Source organism: Theropithecus gelada, chromosome 8 (assembly GCF_003255815.1).
Source record: "Theropithecus gelada isolate Dixy chromosome 8, Tgel_1.0, whole genome shotgun sequence".
Classification (NCBI taxonomy): domain Eukaryota; kingdom Metazoa; phylum Chordata; class Mammalia; order Primates; family Cercopithecidae; genus Theropithecus; species Theropithecus gelada.
This window is the reverse complement of record NC_037676.1, coordinates 34,248,546-34,267,285: the sequence shown is the minus strand read 5'-3', so window position 1 is coordinate 34,267,285 and position 18,740 is coordinate 34,248,546. Positions and strand designations below refer to the sequence as shown.

The following is an 18,740-nucleotide window of genomic DNA, read 5'->3' as shown; positions in this document are numbered from 1 at the left end:
CACACACACACACATCACATCACATACAATTTGAATAGCAGACCAAGGACCGATTCATATCTTTTCATTAATAACTGACTGCATCATTGCTTTAGGTCTAGCATTTGCCAGAGAAAATATTTTATGCTTACTACATAAACTGTACACTTTTTGTTTGCTTTTAATGCAATTTGATCTAGGAAAGAACTATCATGTAAGTTTTCACTCTCCAAACTTGCTTTTAAATTTTGGTATATCATGAAAAATATATGCCTCCTAATGAATGGTATATGAAAACAACTTCTAATTAAATTGTAGAACTATATTAGTGTTACAAGATTTGTATCTTGATTTATAATAAGAGAATGACAATTATTTACGAAAGAGAAGAGAAAGCTGAAGTGGAAGAAGGAAAGATAACTTTAATTTATTCTGGGGAATAATTTCTTACAAAAAAAGCCAATAGCATGTAAAAAGAATGAAAGCAAATATTGTACATTTCCAGATGAGAAGTTTTAAAACAGATTATTTCTATTACATAGTTATTACTTAAAATAAAAAAATTAAAATTACTTCCTTTAATTTCCAATACCCCCTCCCTCAAATAAAAATATTCTCGAGCTCCAGCCTCCAGCTCCCAGCATGAGCGACATAGAAGATGGGTGATTTCTGCATTTTCAACTGAGGCACCAGGTTCATCTCACTGGGGCATGTCTGACAGTTGGTGCTGGTCCATGGGTGCAGCCTAACCAGCAAGAGCTGAAGCAGGGCGAGGCATCACCTCACCTGGGAAGCGCAAGGGAGAAGGGAATTCCTTTTCCCAGCCAAAGGAAATTGAGACACACAACACCTGGAAAATCAGGTAACTGCCACCCAAATAATGGGCTTTACCAAAGGTCTTAGCAAAAGGCACACCAGGAGATTATATCCCACACCTGGCCCAGAGGGTCACACGTCCACGGAGCCTCCCTCATTGCTAGCAAAGCAGTCTGAGATCTAACTACAAGGTGGCAGTGAGGCTGGGTGAGGGGTGCCCACCATTGTTGAGGCTTAAGTAGGCAAACAAAGCTACTGGGAGGCTTGAATTGGGTGGAGCCCACCACAGCTCAAGGAAGCCTGCCTGCCTCTGTAGACTCCATCTCTGGGGACAGGGCATAGCTAAACAAAAAGCAGCAGAAACCTCAGCAGAGGTAAATGTCCCTGTCTGACAGCTTTGAAGAGAGCAGTAGATCTCCTAGCATGGATGCTGAGATCTGAGAACGGACAGAGTGTCTGCTCAAGTGGGTCCCTGACCCCCGAGTAGCCAAACTGGGAGACATCCCCCACTAGGTGCAGACCGACACCTCACACCTCACACAGCTGGGCACACCCCCGAGATGAAGCTTCCAGAGCAAGAATCAGACAGCAACACTTGCTGTGCAGCAATATTCTATCTTCTTCAGCCTCTGCTGCTGATACCCAGGCAAATAGGAGTGGATCTCAAGCAAACTCCAACAGACCTGCAGCTGAGGGTCCTGACTGTTAGAAGGAAAACTAACAAACAGAAAGGACACCCACACCAAAACCCCATCAGTATGTCACTAACATCAAAGACCAAAGGCAGAGAAAACCACAAAGATGGGGAAAAAGCAGGGCAGAAAAGCTGGAAATTCAAAAAATAAGAGTGCATCTCCCCCTCAAAGGAATGCAGCTCATTGCCAGCAATGAAACAAAGCTGGATGGAGAATGACTTTGACGAGTTGAGAGAAGGCGGCTTCAGTTCATCAAACTTCTCACAGCTAAAGGAGAAACTATATAACCAGCACAAAGAAACTAAAAACCTTGAAAAAAGATGTGACGAATGGCTAACTAGAATAACTAATGTAGAGAAGTCCTTAAAAGAACTGATAGAGATGAAAACCATAAAAGGAGAACTACGTGACAAATGCACAAGCTTCAGTAACCAACTCGATCAACTGGAAGAAAGAGTATCAGCGACTAAAGATCAAATGAATGAAATGAAGCGAGAAGAGAAGTGTGGAGAAAAAAGAGGAAAAAGAAATGAACAAAGCCTCCAAGAAATATGGGATTATGTGATAAGACCAAATCTACGTCTGAGTGGTGTGCCTGAAAGTGATGGGGAAAATGGAACCAAGTTGGAAAACACTCTGCAGGATATCATCCAGGAGAATATCCCCATCCTTGTAAGGCAGGCCAACATTCAAATTCAGGAAAAACAGAAAAAGCCACAAAGATACTCCTCGAGAAGAGCAACTCCAAGACACATAATTGTCAGATTCACCAAAGTGGAAATGAAGGAAAAAATGTTAAGAGCAGTGAGAGAGAAAGGTTGCGTTACACATAAAGGGAAGCCCTTCAGACTAACAGTAAATCTCTCCGCAGAAACTCTCCAAGCCAGAAGAGAGTGGGGGCCAATATTCAATATTCTTAAAGAAAAGAATTTTCAACCCAGAATTTCATATCCAGCCAAACTAAGTTTCATAAGTGAAGGAGAAATAAAATCCTTTACAGACAAGCAAATGCTTAGAGATTTTGTCACCACCAGGCCTGCCCTACAAGAGATCCTGAAGGAAGCACTAAACATAGAAAGGAACAACAGGTACCAGCCATTGCAAAAACATGCCAAAATGTAAACTTCATCAATGCTAGGAAGAAACTGCATCAACTAACGAGCAAAATAACCAGTTAATATCATAATGACAGGATCAAGTTCACACATAACAATATTAACCTTAAATGTAAATGGACTAAATGGACCAATTAAAAGACACAGACTGGCAAACTGGATAAAGAGTCAAGACCCATCAGTTTGCTGTATTCAGGAGACCCATCACACATGAAGAGACACACACAGGCTCAAAATAAAGGGATGGAGGAAGATCTACCAAGCAAATGGAAAACAAAAAAGGCAGGGGTTGTGATCTTAGTCTCTGATAAAACAGACTTTAAACCATCAAAGATCAAAAGAGACAAAGAAGGCCATTACATAATGGTAAAGGGATCAATTCATCAGGAAGAGCTAATTATCCTAAATATAAATGCACCCAATACAGGAGCACCCAGTTTCATAAAGCAAGTCCTTAGAGACTTACAAAGAGACTTAGACTCCCATACAATAATAATGGGAGACTTTAACACTCCACTGTCAACATTAGACAGATCAACAAGACAGAAAGTTAACAACGATATCCAGTAATTGAACTAAACTCTGCACCAAGCAGACTTAATAGACATCTACAGAACTCTCCACCCCAGATCAACAGAATATACATTCCTCTCAGCACCACATCACACTTATTCCAAAATTGACCACATAGTTGAAAGTAAAGCACTCCTCAGCAAATGCACAAGAACAGAAATTACAACAGTCTCTCAGACCACAGTGCAAACAAACTAGAACTCAGGACTAAGAAACTCAATCAAAACTGCTCAACTACATGGAAACTGAACAACCTGCTCCTGAATGACTACTGGGTATATAACGAAATGAAGGCAGAAATAAAGATGTTCTTTGAAACCAATGAGAACAAAGATACAACATACCAGAATCTCTGGGACACATTCAAAGCAGTGTGTAGAGGGAAATTTATAGCACTAAATGCCCACAAGAGAAAGCAGGAAAGATCTAAAATTGACACCCTAACATCACAATTAAAAGAACGAGAGAAGCAAGAGCAAACACATTCAAAAGCTAGCAGAAGGCAAGAAATAATACGATCAGAGCAGAACTGAAGGGAATAGAGACACAAAAAAACCTTCCAAAAAAATCGATGAATCCAGGAGCTGGTTTATTGAAAAGATCAACAAAATTGATAGACTGCTAGCAAGACTAATAAAGAAGAAAAGAGAGAAGAATCAAATAGATGCAATAAAAAATGATAAAGGGGATATCACCACTGACCGCACAGGAATACAAACTACCATCAGAGAATACTATAAACATCTCTACGCAAATAAACTAGAAAACCTAGAAGAAATGGATAATTTCCTGGATAGTTACACTTTCCCAAGACTAAACCATGAAGAAGTTGAATCCCTGAATAGACCAATAGCAGGCTGTGAAATTGAGGCAATAATTAATAGCCTACCAACCAAAAAAAGTCCAGGACCAGACGGATTCACAGCCGAATTCTACCAGAGGTACAAGGAGGAGTTGGTACCATTCCTTCTGAAGCTATTCCAATCAACAGAAAAAGAAGGAATCCTCCCTAACTCATTGTACGAAGGCAACATCATCCTGATACCAAAGCCTGGCAGAGATACAACAAAAAAAGATAATTTTAGACCAATATCCCTGATGAACATCATGCAAAAATCCTCAATAAAATACTGGCAAACTGAATCCAGCAGCACATCAAAAAGCTTATCCACCATGATCAAGTGGGCTTCATCCCTGGGATGTAAGGCTGTTTCTACATATGCAAATCAATAATGATAATCCAGCATATAAACAGAACCAAAGACAAAAACCACATTATCTCAATAGATGCAGAAAAGGCCTTTGACAAAATTCAACAGCCCTTCATGATAAAAACTCTCAATAAATTCTTTATTGATGGAACATATCTCAAAATACTAAGAGCTATTTATGACAAACCCACAACCAATATCATACTGAAAGGGCAAAAACTGGAAGCATTCCCTTTGAAACCTGGCACAAGTCAGAGATGCCTTCTCTCACCACTCCTATTCAACATAGTGTTGGAAGTTCTGGCTAGGGCAATCAAGCAAGAGAAAGAAATAAAGGGTATTCAGTTAGGAAAAGAGGTCAAATTGTCCCTGTTTGCAGATGACATGATTGTATATTTAGAAAACCCCATTGTCTCAGTCCAAAATCTCCTTAAGCTGATAAGCAACTTCAGCAAAGTCTCAGGATACAAAATCAATGTCCAAAAATCACAAGCATTCTTATACACCAGTAACAGACAAACAAAGAGCCAAATCATGAATGAACTCCCATTTACAACAGCTTCAAAGAGAATAAAATACCTAGGAATTCAACTTACAAGGGATGTAAAGGACCTCTTCAAGGAGAATTACAAACCACTGCTCAGTGAAGTAAAAGAGGACACAAACAAATGGAATAACATACCATACACATGGATAGGAATAATCAATATTGTGAAAATGGCCATAATGCCCAAGGTAATTTATAGATTCAATGTCATCCCCATTAAGCTACCAATGACTTTCTTCACAGAATTGGAAAAAACTGCTTTAAAGTTCATATGGGAACAAAAAAGAGCCCGCATTGCCAAGACAATCCTAAGTCAAAAGAACAAAGCTGGCAGCATCACGCTACCTGACTTCAAACTATACTACAAGGCTACAGTAACCAAAACAGCATAGTACTGGTACCAAAACAGAGATATAGACCAATGGAACAGAACAGAGCCCTCAGAAATAATACCACACATCTACAGACATCTGATCTTTGACAAACCTGACAAAAAACAAGAAATGGGGAAAGGATTCCCTATTTAATAAATAGTGCTGGGAAAATTGGCTAGCTATAAGTAGAAAGCTAAAACTGGATCCTTTCCTTACTCCTTATATGAAAATTAATTCAAGATAGATTAGAGACTTAAATGTTAGACCTAAAACCATAAAAACCCTAGAAGAAAACCTAGGCAATACCATTCAGGACATAGGCATGGGCAAGGACTTCACGTCTAAAACACCAAAAGCAACGGCAACAAAAGCCAGAATTGACAAATGGAATCTAATTAAACTTAAGAGCTTCTGCACAGCAAAAGGAACTACCATCAGAGTGAACAGGCAACCTACAGAATGGGAGAAAATTTTTGCAATCTACTCATCTGACAAAGGACTCATATCCAGAACCTACAAAAAACTCAAATTTACAAGAAAAAAACAACCCCATCAAAAAGTGGGCAAAGGAGATGAACAGACACTTCTCAAAAGAAGACATTCATACAGCCAACAGACACATGAAAAAATGCTCATCATCATTCGCCATCAGAGAAATGCAAATCAAAACCACAATGAGATACCACCTCACATCAATTATAATGGCAATCACTAAAATATCAGGAAACAAGTGCTGGAGAGGATGTGGAGAAATAGGAACACTTTTACACTGTTGGTGGGATTGTAAACTAGTTCAACCATTATGGAAAATAGTATGGCGATTCCTTAAGGATCTAGAACTAGAAATACCATTTGACCCAGCCATCCCATTACTGGATATATACCCAAAGGATTTTAAATCATGCTGCTATAAAGACACATGCACACATATGTTTATTGCGGCACTATTCACAATCGCAGAGACTTGGAATCAGCCCAAATGTCCATCAGTGACACACTGGATTAAGAAAATGTGGCACATACACACCATGGAATACTATGCAGCCATAAAAAAGGATGAGTTTGTGTCCTTTGTAGGGACATGAATGCAGCTGGAAACCATCATTCTCAGCAAACTATCGCAAGAACAGAAAACCAAATACCACATGTTCTCACTCATAGGTGGGAATTGAATAATGACATCACTTGGACACAGGAAGGGGAACATCACACACTGGGTCCTATTGTAGGGAGGGGGTAAGGGGAAGGGAGAGCATTAGGAGATATACCTAATGTAAATGACGAGTTAATGGGTGCAGCACACCAGCATGGCACATATATACATATGTAACAAACCTGCATGTTGTGCACATGTACCCTAGAACTTAAAGTATAATTAAAAAAAATATTCTCACTTTGGAGCAACTCTAAGACAACAATTGATACTTTTAAATCTAAAATGGAATCATTGACTATCATTAGTGGAACTTGCTACATTTTTATTAAAGTGTTACCAAATTTATTTCCATATTTCAATTTTATACATGAGCTAATACATAAAATCCACATGAAATTGGGATTTAATTTACTGTCAATTTTGCGCCAAGATTTCATAAATTTCACCAAGTTTTTCAGTTAAGCTTAAAATTCATACTTTCTCAAATCAATAGATTTTAATGCTTTATACCAAGGCTTATCGTTATGTTACATATTCTGACTTTTTAATATTTAAAAAAATGCTAGTTTTAAAATAAACTATTGTATAAATAAGGTGAGAATCACAGAATACACTACAAGCCTATGTCACAAAATAGAGTAGGAGTCAGGAAAGATAATTGATAAAGATCATAATTTAATAAAGTTCCACTGGTACAAATTAGAATACAGTGTTTTATTTATTTATTTATTTATTTATTTATTTATTTATTTATTTATTTTGAGACAGAGGCTGTTGCCAGACTGGAGTGCAGTGGCGCAATCTCAGCTCGCTGTAACCTCTGCCAATGAAAATAAATACGTTAACTTTCACATCAAGAATCCAGGTTCAAGCGATTCTCCTGTCTCAGCCTCCCAAGTAGCTGGGATTATAGGAACGCAGCACCAGGCCTGGCCAATAGTATTTTCTTTATTCTTAGGGCCTTTGAGTACTGATGGTTTATAAACCAATTAAAAAGATATAAGAATTAAATGTAAATTTAGTATTCATGAATATTCCATTCATTTACGTTCATAGTCTAGTCTAATAAAATAAGCGATTATTTTTAAAAGGAGTCTTTTCATAACCGAATTGAGTAAATTTTATTTTATTTTTTTTGTAGGGGAGAGCTGATAGAAATTAATACATGTAAACTTGTGTAAGTTACCATTTCTTTCTTTAATCTGTTAGTTTTTCCTCTCATATGCTAGTATAAAGCAAGGAGGAAATTTTAGAAAATCAGAAAAAGAACATTCTAAATGATTTGAGACTCAATATTACATCCTTAACAAATGGACCAAGGACATAAACATTTTGAGCTGAAAGAAGAGATTTCCAAGGTATTTGTAAGTGCCAGGTAGACCTATCTCTTCTTGAGACTTCACTATTTCATTAGGTCATCCAACTACAATCTGATTCTTCTTCTTTTTAGACAAATTTGGCATACCAATAGAAATTCATTATCCAAGTCTTCATGCAAAGATAGTCAATTAAAATACGTTAACTTTTACATCAAACATCAGAAATCAGTTATTCAATTCAAATTCATAAAAAATTAAATGCCAACACTTTTTTAGTTATTGCAGATATAATTATGTTTACGACATGGTCCCTCACCTCCCAAAATTTCACAGTTAATCAGTAAATATATTTTGTATTTGTTTGTTCTCTGCTATTTACCTGTGAAACAGAATGAAATGTTCTTTATAAGAGTTTCAAGGAAATTAATTGTTCTTGTCACCAGACAAAGCTGCCTTGGCCTTGAAAGTGATAGCAGATCAAAGTACTCAGGCAGGACAGCCAACTATTTGGTGAATTGAATTGGGAAACTGAAACCTTTATTCTCATGCAAAGATGAAAGACACATAAATATTATATCCGTGCAAGTAAGATAAGATGGTTTATTATTTAACTGATGAGGGACCCGTTTTTCCAGCTCATTCCACCATGAAATATTATCTTCTTGCTTTTCTACTACCAAGCATAAAAGATTAGCTGCATAGAATTATGAGCTAACCCCAAGTTGTTCCAACACAAGTGATTCTAGTTGGAGTTAAAATATTTACTATAAAGCTTATTGGTAAGAGTAAAGTGTATAAAGTTTAATGGTAGGAGTGAAGTGGGTGTGGGGCTTTTCTGCACCCTGGACAGCACCTCAAGCCAGCCTGGGAAGCTGTAATTTGTAAAACAAGAGAAAGAAAATTAAAAATCTTCCAGTTGAATACTTCCCATAATTTTCTGACTTATAAAACTATGTCATAATAATGTTGTCTCATTAAAACTGTGAGAAGTAAAAAACTATTTCAGGATGGGGTAATAATAACAACAACAACAACAACAGAGGTTTATCTATATGCCAAATGTTATTTTAAATATTTTCCCCAGATAAAGTTGTTTGATCTTCACGATAATATTATGATGTGGGTGGCATTACTTTCCCTATTGTATAGATAAATAAACTGAGATTAAATAACTTGCCTAAGGTCACACAGCTAGTATATTATAGATCCAGAATTCCAACCCAGGTATACTGACTCCAGAGGCCATGCCGTTAACCATTCCTTTGTGACTTAATAAAAAAGTTTAAATTGAAATCAATATGCTTTTAAGGATGTTATAAAATTCATTTTAATATTCTGTTCAAAGTTAACTAACTTACACAGAAAATTGTTTACTTTCTGCCATTTAACAAATGGCTCATTCTGCTTAATTTATTTCAAGAATGTGTTATTACTATTATTTGAGTTAAAGCATAATTTATAAATTACTTTTAAATATTACACTGTATTAGGTTTGGAAAGCAAACACACATTATCAAAATATAGACAAAAAACTATGTACCGTGATATCAAAAATAATATCAAACTAATTTCATTATCTTATATTTAAAATTGTTGTACTTTGTTCATAAAATATATGCTGGTATATATAATATTTGTGTTTTACTTCTAAATAAAATAAGTGTTAGGGTGTTTTTTCCAAGCTCTTCTCCATAAATAACCTATTGTACTTGCAGAGTTTTTATACTTTCCCCAGTGAAAAGCCAGATGGTATATAACTGCATTTTTCTTTCTAGCATTGGTTTTTTGGAGTCCTAGAAACATTCTTTTTTGTTTACTTAAAGAGCCTTGAAAATATGGTAAAGATCATCTTGAGATAAATGTTTAAGTTATAATCTGTTATAATTTCTTATTCTAGGCACATAAGCATAAATAATACAAGATTAAGCATAAATTCCATGTAAAATTATTCATTCTTCAAAATGACCAGTGCAGGTGGTATTGTTCAGATGAGTAATAAACTTAATGAATAATTGAGTCATGGACATCCTCAAATGAACTTCACTAACCATTATGATAACTACCCTTTTTACACTTAAGGGCTTTTACGGGAAATATTTAAACAAGTATTTACCCATTTTTGAAAATGGAAACTGAAGCAGATGTCAATAATGATTCCTGTTTTATCTTATTAACAGTTTATTACAATTGGTTAACAAATAATTATTTATCATCATTTAATATTCAAGTATACAGACAACTGAGGAAGTGAAATGACTGGCCCAAGATCACAGAGGTAATTAATAACAATAATATACTTTCTCAAACTTTTCCATACCATGTGTCCATCACAATGTTCAACATTCTATGACAGCACTTAAGTGGTGTGTTTGTGCATGCGTGTGTGTGTGTGATTCAGTATTTGTCACCAAGGTGCTTCTTCCATCATCTGTCACTCTGCACTCTTACTCTGGGCTTTGAGGTAGATCTTAAACCTCTGGGAAGAACAAAGCTGAAAGGGGTTATTTGTTCTCAATAGCAAAAATATTTTTCTTGTGTTCTCACACAACACAGAATACTTCTGTGACCATATACATGTGGAGGTTTTTCCCCACCCACCAGCTGGGTGTCCTCTAATTGAATTCAATTCCAACACTATCTACCTGGAGATAGCATCAGATCCCCAAGGTAAGGGCTCAGTCCTGTAAGACTGCCCTCCACTTCAGACGCCAATTGCAATTCCCAGGTTGTTTCATTTGTGCTTCTGATCAACTGTAGACTTTCTAGTGAACCCCTTCTTGGGTTTAATTGATATGCTAGAGTGGCTCACAGAACTCACAAAAAGACTTATGTTTATCAGTTTGTTAAAAAGGATACTACAAAGGATACAGAAAAAGAGATGCACAGGGCAACTCCTGGGAAAAGGATGTGAAGCTTCCATGCCCTCTCAGGGGTGTGTCAGCCTCCAGAAACATTCAGATGTTTATCTATCTGGAAGCTCTCTGAACCCAATAATTTTGGGTTTTATGGAAGCTTTATTAAGGAAACATGACTGATTAAACCACTGGCCACTGGTGGTCAACATAACCTTCAGCTTCTTTCTCCTCCTTGGAGATTGAGGAGGCTGAAAGTCCCAACCCTCTAGTCAAGCCTTATTCCTTTTAGTGACCAGTCACCATCCTGGAGCTATTTAGGAGCTGTCAGACCTCCGTCAACTTATTAGCACACAAAAGACATCATCTTGGGGATTCCAAGGATATTAGCAGTTGAATTTCATAACACTGGGGCAAAGACCAAATATGTATTTTACAATATCGCATTAGTCAAAATCTATAGAACTACTAAGGGCACAGAGAGGAAATATAGTTGTCGGTCAGATGCAAAAGCAGTGTTGAAATTTGAGAAAATGGTTTTGGGTCAAATGAAAACAAAGTGTTAGGCTCTACAGTGACAAAAAAGATCAGTGATTGTCATCGGCTGGGGACTAGGGTAGGAAGAAATCACAAAGGATCCTAAGAAACCTTTAGAGGTGATGGACATGTTCTCTATCTTGAATGTGGCTGAATCAAACCTCAAAGAATACTCTTTAAATTGATGTAGTTTATCATGCATAAATTGATTGATAAAATGGAAAAAAGTGTCATTTTATACCTTGTAGAGAAAGCTTAAATAGCTAATTTCCTCTAGTAATATTTTTAACCTTAATTGCTAAAATAATGAAATTAATGATGACATAATAAAATACAAAAGAAGTTTGTATACTTATGGTCTGACATCATAGCTAACATCTTAATGATGACACTATAAGTAACAATTTGAGCTGAACAAGCACATATAAGTCACAAATATAGAGAAAACTGAAAGTTAGTGGTGGTCTGACTATTCACTGAAATGTCCATACAGGAAAAAGAAAAAAAAAAAAACAGGTTTTCATGGAGAAAATCTAATTAATTCATAATCTCATTGTATTGCTATCTCTATGAAAAGCATATAGCTCAGAATCTCTAGCACAACACTTCCTGACCTATTAAAGAGACTAACCCACATGGCTCCTCAGTTCTTCATTATCAAAGAAGAAAGGGATAAAACGAAGATTATTGCAGCTTTTGAAAAACAGTCCATTTTCATGCTGACAATTAACCATGATGTGTTCTATACAATGTAAATGAAGCATAAAATAGCAAACAGATCTCACTTTTATGGATATAGCTACCATATTTTCCATGTAACCAGCAAACTGGGGCAAAGGCTTTTAAGAGATGGATTTACTCCAGCTTAGCCACATCTCCCATTTTCTCAATGACGAATCAATTAACATATTAGATTTCTTTGTAAATTGTCTACTTATTTTTCAATGACTGTCTTCTGTTTATTTGAAGTCAACAAAGCCTTTCACAAATAGTGAAAATAGTCAGGAAGGTAATCACTCTCTTTTCAGTGAGGGATGGTTGGTTGGTGGTGTTTTCATATCTGAGCTGTCACTACCACAGACTTTTTTTTTTTCTTTTGGTTTGGCTTTGGTTAAGTCATGTTAGAAAACCAAGTCCTTGCTGGTCAAGGGTTTAACACCAACTTCATAATCTCAGGTACCCATTGTGAAACATGAATATCTAACAAAAGTTTACGGGGAAGTGGGGGTGTGCATGTGTATTGTAGCCACCAAACATCAGCGTAGGGTTCTTATGCCACACAGGAGAAAAATGTGTCTTCAGTGGGACAGAAGAGAGCCAAGGAGGAGCACAATCCATTTATTCTGCAAGAAAGTAGAGTTGGCCGGGGGGCAGTGGCTCACAACTATAATCTCAGCACTTTGGGAGGCTGAGGCAGGAGGATCGCTCGAGCCCAGGAGTTCGAGACCAGCATGGGCCACATGGTGAAACCCTGTCTCAAATAAATAAATAAATAAATAAAATAGCCAGGCATAGTAGCATGCACCTGTAATCCTAGCTACTTAGAAAGCTGAGGTGGGATGATTGCTTAAGCCCTTGGAGGTAGAGGTTGCCTTGAGCTGAGATGGCACCACTGTGCAGTCCAGCCTGGGTGACAGAGTGAGACCTTGTGTCAAAAAGAGAAAGAGTTAAAAACATGACCTGACATACCCTCGGGAGTCAGATTTGTTTCCATCAATGTGGGAAAAGCTAACTGAGCAAGGTTCTTAACCTTGCTCTTAACTTTGAGACTCTAACTATCCATCTACAGTTCAGTCTGGGTGGCACTTCCTTTATCTTTATCAAATATTGAGCTTCCACAAAGTATTTCTTTTGAGCCAAAAGACTTTGTTATTGAGAAGTGTTTGTAAACCAGGACTCTATGATACAGTCACCATTCCTACTGCATCAGTGAGTTTTACATGCACTGTTCTGATATGGTGGCTTACAGTTTTATCAGCAGGAAAGAAATATAACCCAGAAGCTTGTAATTTATAATGAGCTTTCCAGAGCAAACTTTCTTTTGATCACACTGATTTCACATTGAGGATTTTGAGTGAGGACAAAATTGTTAAAGAGGACCAAGGACAAATTATTCTAGTCTGATCAGTGTATTAATATATGAAAGGACAGGGATCACAGAACAGGAAAGATCCTAACTGAAATAGTCTGTGATAAACAACTTCTTCCTACTTTATCAATGTTTCATCATCTCTATCTAATATCCCTACTCATTCTTCAAAGAACAGTGTCAATCCCTTTGTCTCTCAGGCCTGATGATGGACAAAGCTATCTGACTATGTTTGGCATCCATCCTGCTAAAACACCTGGGGAATTCACTGATAATAAAAGCAATTCAGCAAGTAGAATTTCATACAGCAGCCATCTGAAAATCCCTGGACTCATTGTTCTGTTTTCCCATCTAGCAAGATGCCACCCAAGGTAGCCCCAGGTGGGTTTGTGAGAACCAGCACTCACTCGTCCATGCACATGTGTGTCTACTCACCTATGCGCATGTGAATATTCAGTAGAATAAGAGAAAGGAAGAAATTAGGTGAGCAGAGGTGAAAGCCGGACTTGAATACCACCCATGTCAGCATCTCCTTATGAGGAAATTTCACCTGTCAGACCCAACAGAATAATTCAAAGGGGTGATTGCGGGAAATGCTGAATTCTACATATTATATCGAGCTAAAGCTGAATATTCTCTACTTCTACCAAAAGCTGTTTGGTCAATTCAGGAGAATAAATCAAGGAAGATGTATTTTACCTTTAGTAGAGCCAAGTGATTGAAAAAATCAACTCATTCATCATCTTCCATCACCAAGAAATTTAGTAAATAGTAGCAGAATGGGAGTCAATAAATGTGGTTAAATAATACCTTGGCTTTTACTCACTGTGCTTTTAATTTGCTAAATGAATGCCTTCCACTGGGTGACCACGCTAGAGTCCAAGTAATGACGTGGATTAAATACTCTGTTAGCTCTCCAAAGCTGAATGCATCTCAGAGGTCTAGCTAGCAATAATGGTCCTGGAACATTCAGCCTAAATCTCCCTGCTGTTTAATTTCTAACATTAAAAAGGGGCATGTGGGTGCAACAAAACTCTGAAATTAAAAATAGCACCTTTTTAATAGTTTTAAGTCTGGCAACTATACAAATAAAAGATAGATGCCTTTAAGAAATACAAAAGGATGTCTCCATAAAACAACCGCAGGATATTTTACTGATTACATTAAGTTAACCTCAAAATAACTCTCCTAGTGTAATACTAGAATAGTATGTTTAGCAGAGCAACGATACCTACTTTCCTCTGACTTCATCTTCATGATACAAAAGGTGTCATGATGATGATTTTCTAAATCACCAATGCCAAGATTATTCAGAAGAGAGAAGAAAACGTTTACAGGTTTTTTTCACATCTTTATTTTCCCTACTTCTCCAATTTTGTGATGAATATGCACTGATCAAATTATATTTAAAGTAGTATAATTAACAAATAGTCTATGAATTCCAGTCAAAGGACAGTAAGGCTACTTAGAACCATGTTTTGTGAGGAACAGTTGAAAGAACTCAGAATTACTCAGGCTAAGGAATAAAAGGCAGTGGAATATTTTGATGGTGGTGGGAAGAATTCACCTCTTATTGCCAAATGCTTGAAGAGTTCTTATGTCTAGGTATCCTATGTAGTTTGAAAGGATAGAATTTACAGAAATACACATTTTGGTTACATTAAAAGAGAAAATTAACTGTTTAAACATGAAATGGGCTGCCTTAGGTATTGGTTAAATTTCTGTCATTCATGGCGTTACATGGAGGGTTATGTGTCAGGCTATTAAAAAGGATGTTCAAAAATCATGTTAGTGCCTAAACCAGATGGTTTTTAGGTTTCTTCTGACCCTGAGATGGTTAAACTCCAGTCTGATCACTATATATTACATATATTTCAAAACATAACTATGTATCTATAAATATGTGCAATTATGATATGTCCAATTAAAAAAGGAGAGATCACTGTTACTTAATCAGAAAACAAACCCTCACAAATTCAAAGCCTGCCAATATATTCCCTCTGAAGGGCAGAGCAGGGTAGAACTGGCAGAAAAGGTGCCAGAGGATGACAGAGATGTGAATAGGAGAAAGACAATTGGTTCTGAGGGAGGAGAATCAGGGCCCTTGAGAAACGCATTGTCCTTGAGCAAGTCAATTTGACCTTCTAAAGTACAGCTTTGTTCACATTTCTATAAACACTTACTTAACTCACGGGCATGCTGCGGGGCTTACCATAATCCTAAGGTGACACGGTATACTGAGCACAGCAGTGTTTTAACCTGGGGGTCTCAGAGGGTGTACACATCAGCATTTACCACATTTTGTGGCTGGATAAACAGAAGCTCTAAGAAGCTGAAAGGATAGCTAAGAGAACAATGTCTTTAGCCAGGGACTGAAGCAGAACCTTCCCAGATCTCTGCCTTTTTACTGACTTGGTTTCTATGCCGAGATTTCATAGGTAATGTGTATTTGGGCGAGGCAAAAAACCAAGGGTGAAGATAAATTCTCTAACATTCACCTTTGTTAGAAGAGGAGCAACAATTTCAGCCCAATACATGATCACGCACATTCTAGCAAACATCCCCATCACTATCCCACAACCATAGCTTAAATGGAGAGAACAAGTCAGCAGCCCTGTAGAACACACCACCTAGGGGTCAACTTCTAAAGTCTAATTCCTCACTTCTACAGATACCTTACATACTGAGTTACCTCCTGAAAAGCAGAGCAACTTGAACTGGAGAAGGTAAGAATAAGAGAAAGCCCCCAGATTTCCTGATGCTTCTTCCCAGGTTGCAGGGGCGTAAGTCCTAAGCCCACACTATAGAGATGAGTGTGGAGCTGAATCTCAGAGTCATCTCCAGATCACCTGAAGAGCTTCATGAACAGATGTGAAAGCCTCCCACCCAGATTTACCAAGCCAGAACCTCTAGGAATGGGGTCTAGGGAATCTTGTTTTTTAAAGCTGTGTAGAAGATTCTGTAGCTCACACAAAAAACACACACTTCTTCGATCATTTCTAGACTGACAGCCTGGATCTGCCTTATCAATACAGTAGGTACCAGCCACGTGGGTGACCGAGCACTTGAAATGAGACTAGTCCAAACTGAAATGTGTTGTAAGTGTAAAATACACAATGGGTTTCCAAGACTACTACTAATGAGAGAATGTAAAATACTGACTACATGGTGAAATGATACTTTGCATATATCATGTTAAATCTGTCATTAAAACTTCTCTCATTCCTTTTTATTATGTGATAACAAACATTTAAAAGTATATATGTGGCTCATAGCTATCATATGAATTGCCTGTTGCCTTTCTATAGATCCTTTTTTTTTGTTTTTGTATTTTTGAGACGGAGTCTCGCTCTGTCGCCCAGGCTGGAGTGCAGTGGTGTGATCTTGGCTCACTGCAAGCTCCCCCTCCCAGGTTCACACCATTCTCCCGCCTCAGCCTACCAAGTAGCTGGGACTACAGGCGTGTGCCACCATACCCAGCTAATTTTTTTTGTTGTTTTTAGTAGATACAGGGTTTCACCATGTTAGTCAGGATGGTCTCGATCTCTTAACCTCATTATCTGCCTGCCTCAGCTTCCCAAAGTGCCGGAATTACAGGCGTGAGCCACTGCGTCTGGCTGCCTTTCTATAGACTTTCTAATTTTATTTCCCATACATTGTCTCATTACCCAAACAATAACTCAGTAGAAGAAAATCCCTCAAACTCCCTCAGAATTAAGTACTCCTGACTGGGTGCAGTGGCTCATGTATACAATCCCGGCACTTTGGGAAGCCAAGGTGGGAGGATGGCTTAAAGCCAGTAGTCCTAGATGAGCTGGGGCAACATAGCAAGACCCCATCTCTACAGCAACTTTTTTTTTTAATTAGCCAGACATGGTGGCACATGCCTGTAGTTGCACTGAACTGTAACACTGAACTCCTGCCTGATGGGAAGAGTGAGAATCTGTCTCCAAAAAAAAAAAAAAGTACTCCTTATTACCATCTTCCAGTTTATAAACTCTTTACTCTTATATTATTTCTTATGTCACTTCAGCTTCATTTCAAACCCTTTAGTTTCAATTTAAGGGCTGTCATTCTTCATACTTCTGTAGAAATAATGCTGCCCCTACTTTTCCATTCTTCAGGACATAATTTCCAATTGCTTTATCTCCAAAACATGACACTTGTTAAAAATTGTCACAACAAATTTAATAACCAGGCAGTGCTTGCCAAAATAGTATTAGTTCAAGTTTTTGCCATTTTCCTGTGTATTATACCCACACATTGAAAATATGAGGAAATTTCTATGCACAAGTGTCTACAAATCAACTGAGAAAAATAATATTAGCTATATGGTTTCTAACCTCAAAATAGTTTCATCAGGGAAAAGACCATGGCTTATATGTAAAAGAGACAATCTATTATAACTGGAGGTAGGAGCAGCTGACTTTGCAGGAAGGAGGAGGACATTTCAGAGAGGGAAGATGTCATGAACAATGCTGGAGCTGCAGTGAGCACAGCATCTGTAAGGCACAGCCTGGCCCCAGAGCTTCTCTGTGAAAATGCTCAAGGACATGTGTGGTGACAGGGACTAATGTAGCGGGTGTGTAAGTTTCACTCACAAGGAGGAGTCCTGCTCAACACAACCATGTTCTCTGTTCTCTCCTCACCAATTGAACTATAAGAACGGTTTTCCATGCGCATGTCATAAAATTGACCACTAAACCGCAGGTTAAGTTGCATTGCAGCTGCTTCTAAAAAGCAAAAAGGTCATTTTCATTTGGTGGGGGTCAGTACTGGAGCACAAGTACAAAACCTAGATTCCAGCAACTGCTCTTCACATAGTAAACGCATACCCTGAGGCAAGTCACTGAAACTTGTGGAGGCTTTGTTTCTTCATCTGTGGGGCATTTGAGAGCCTCCAATAAAACATCTGCCCATGTGGCAACTTTCATTACAATAACTACACATAGACTAGGGGGAGCACGGGCTTTGAGGACAGATTATGTTCACATTTTTCCATCCCCTTTTTTCCAAAAGGGAGAAAATACCACATACCTCACATGGCTGTTGTGTAAATTAAATAGAATTATTTCCCTACTACCTGGCACATAGTAGGTATTTTTCATGTAAACAAAATCAGCATTGTTTTTGGTCACATGAAAAAATAATTATCTGTGTGCATAATATTGAAATTTACAGAGAAATGGAATTTTAGCATAGATTGCAAGACATCTTTTGTCATTTTGTATTGCAGAGGCAATTCTCCTGCTTATTAGTGATTGAATCCAATGAGTGGTCTCCTACTAGGTACGACAGCTAAGTTTCCAGACCTTGACTGACAAAGAATATTGTCCCTTTAGAGGACAGTCAAACTCTCCTGCCAGGATTGATTCAAATGTACGTGGCTCAGCAAAACCTAGAATAACTGAGAAAATGGTCTCCTAATGAAACCCAGTCTTCTCCAACCTCTTTCTAAGCATGACATGTTTTTATCA

At 37.7% G+C, this 18,740-nt stretch overlaps 1 protein-coding gene across 1 annotated transcript in view; it reads right to left on the bottom strand.

The window, feature by feature from the left end:
• Nucleotides 1–18,740, bottom strand: part of UNC5D (unc-5 netrin receptor D) — a 593,886-nt gene that overhangs the window by 371,356 nt on the left and 203,790 nt on the right. The window lies entirely within an intron of this gene.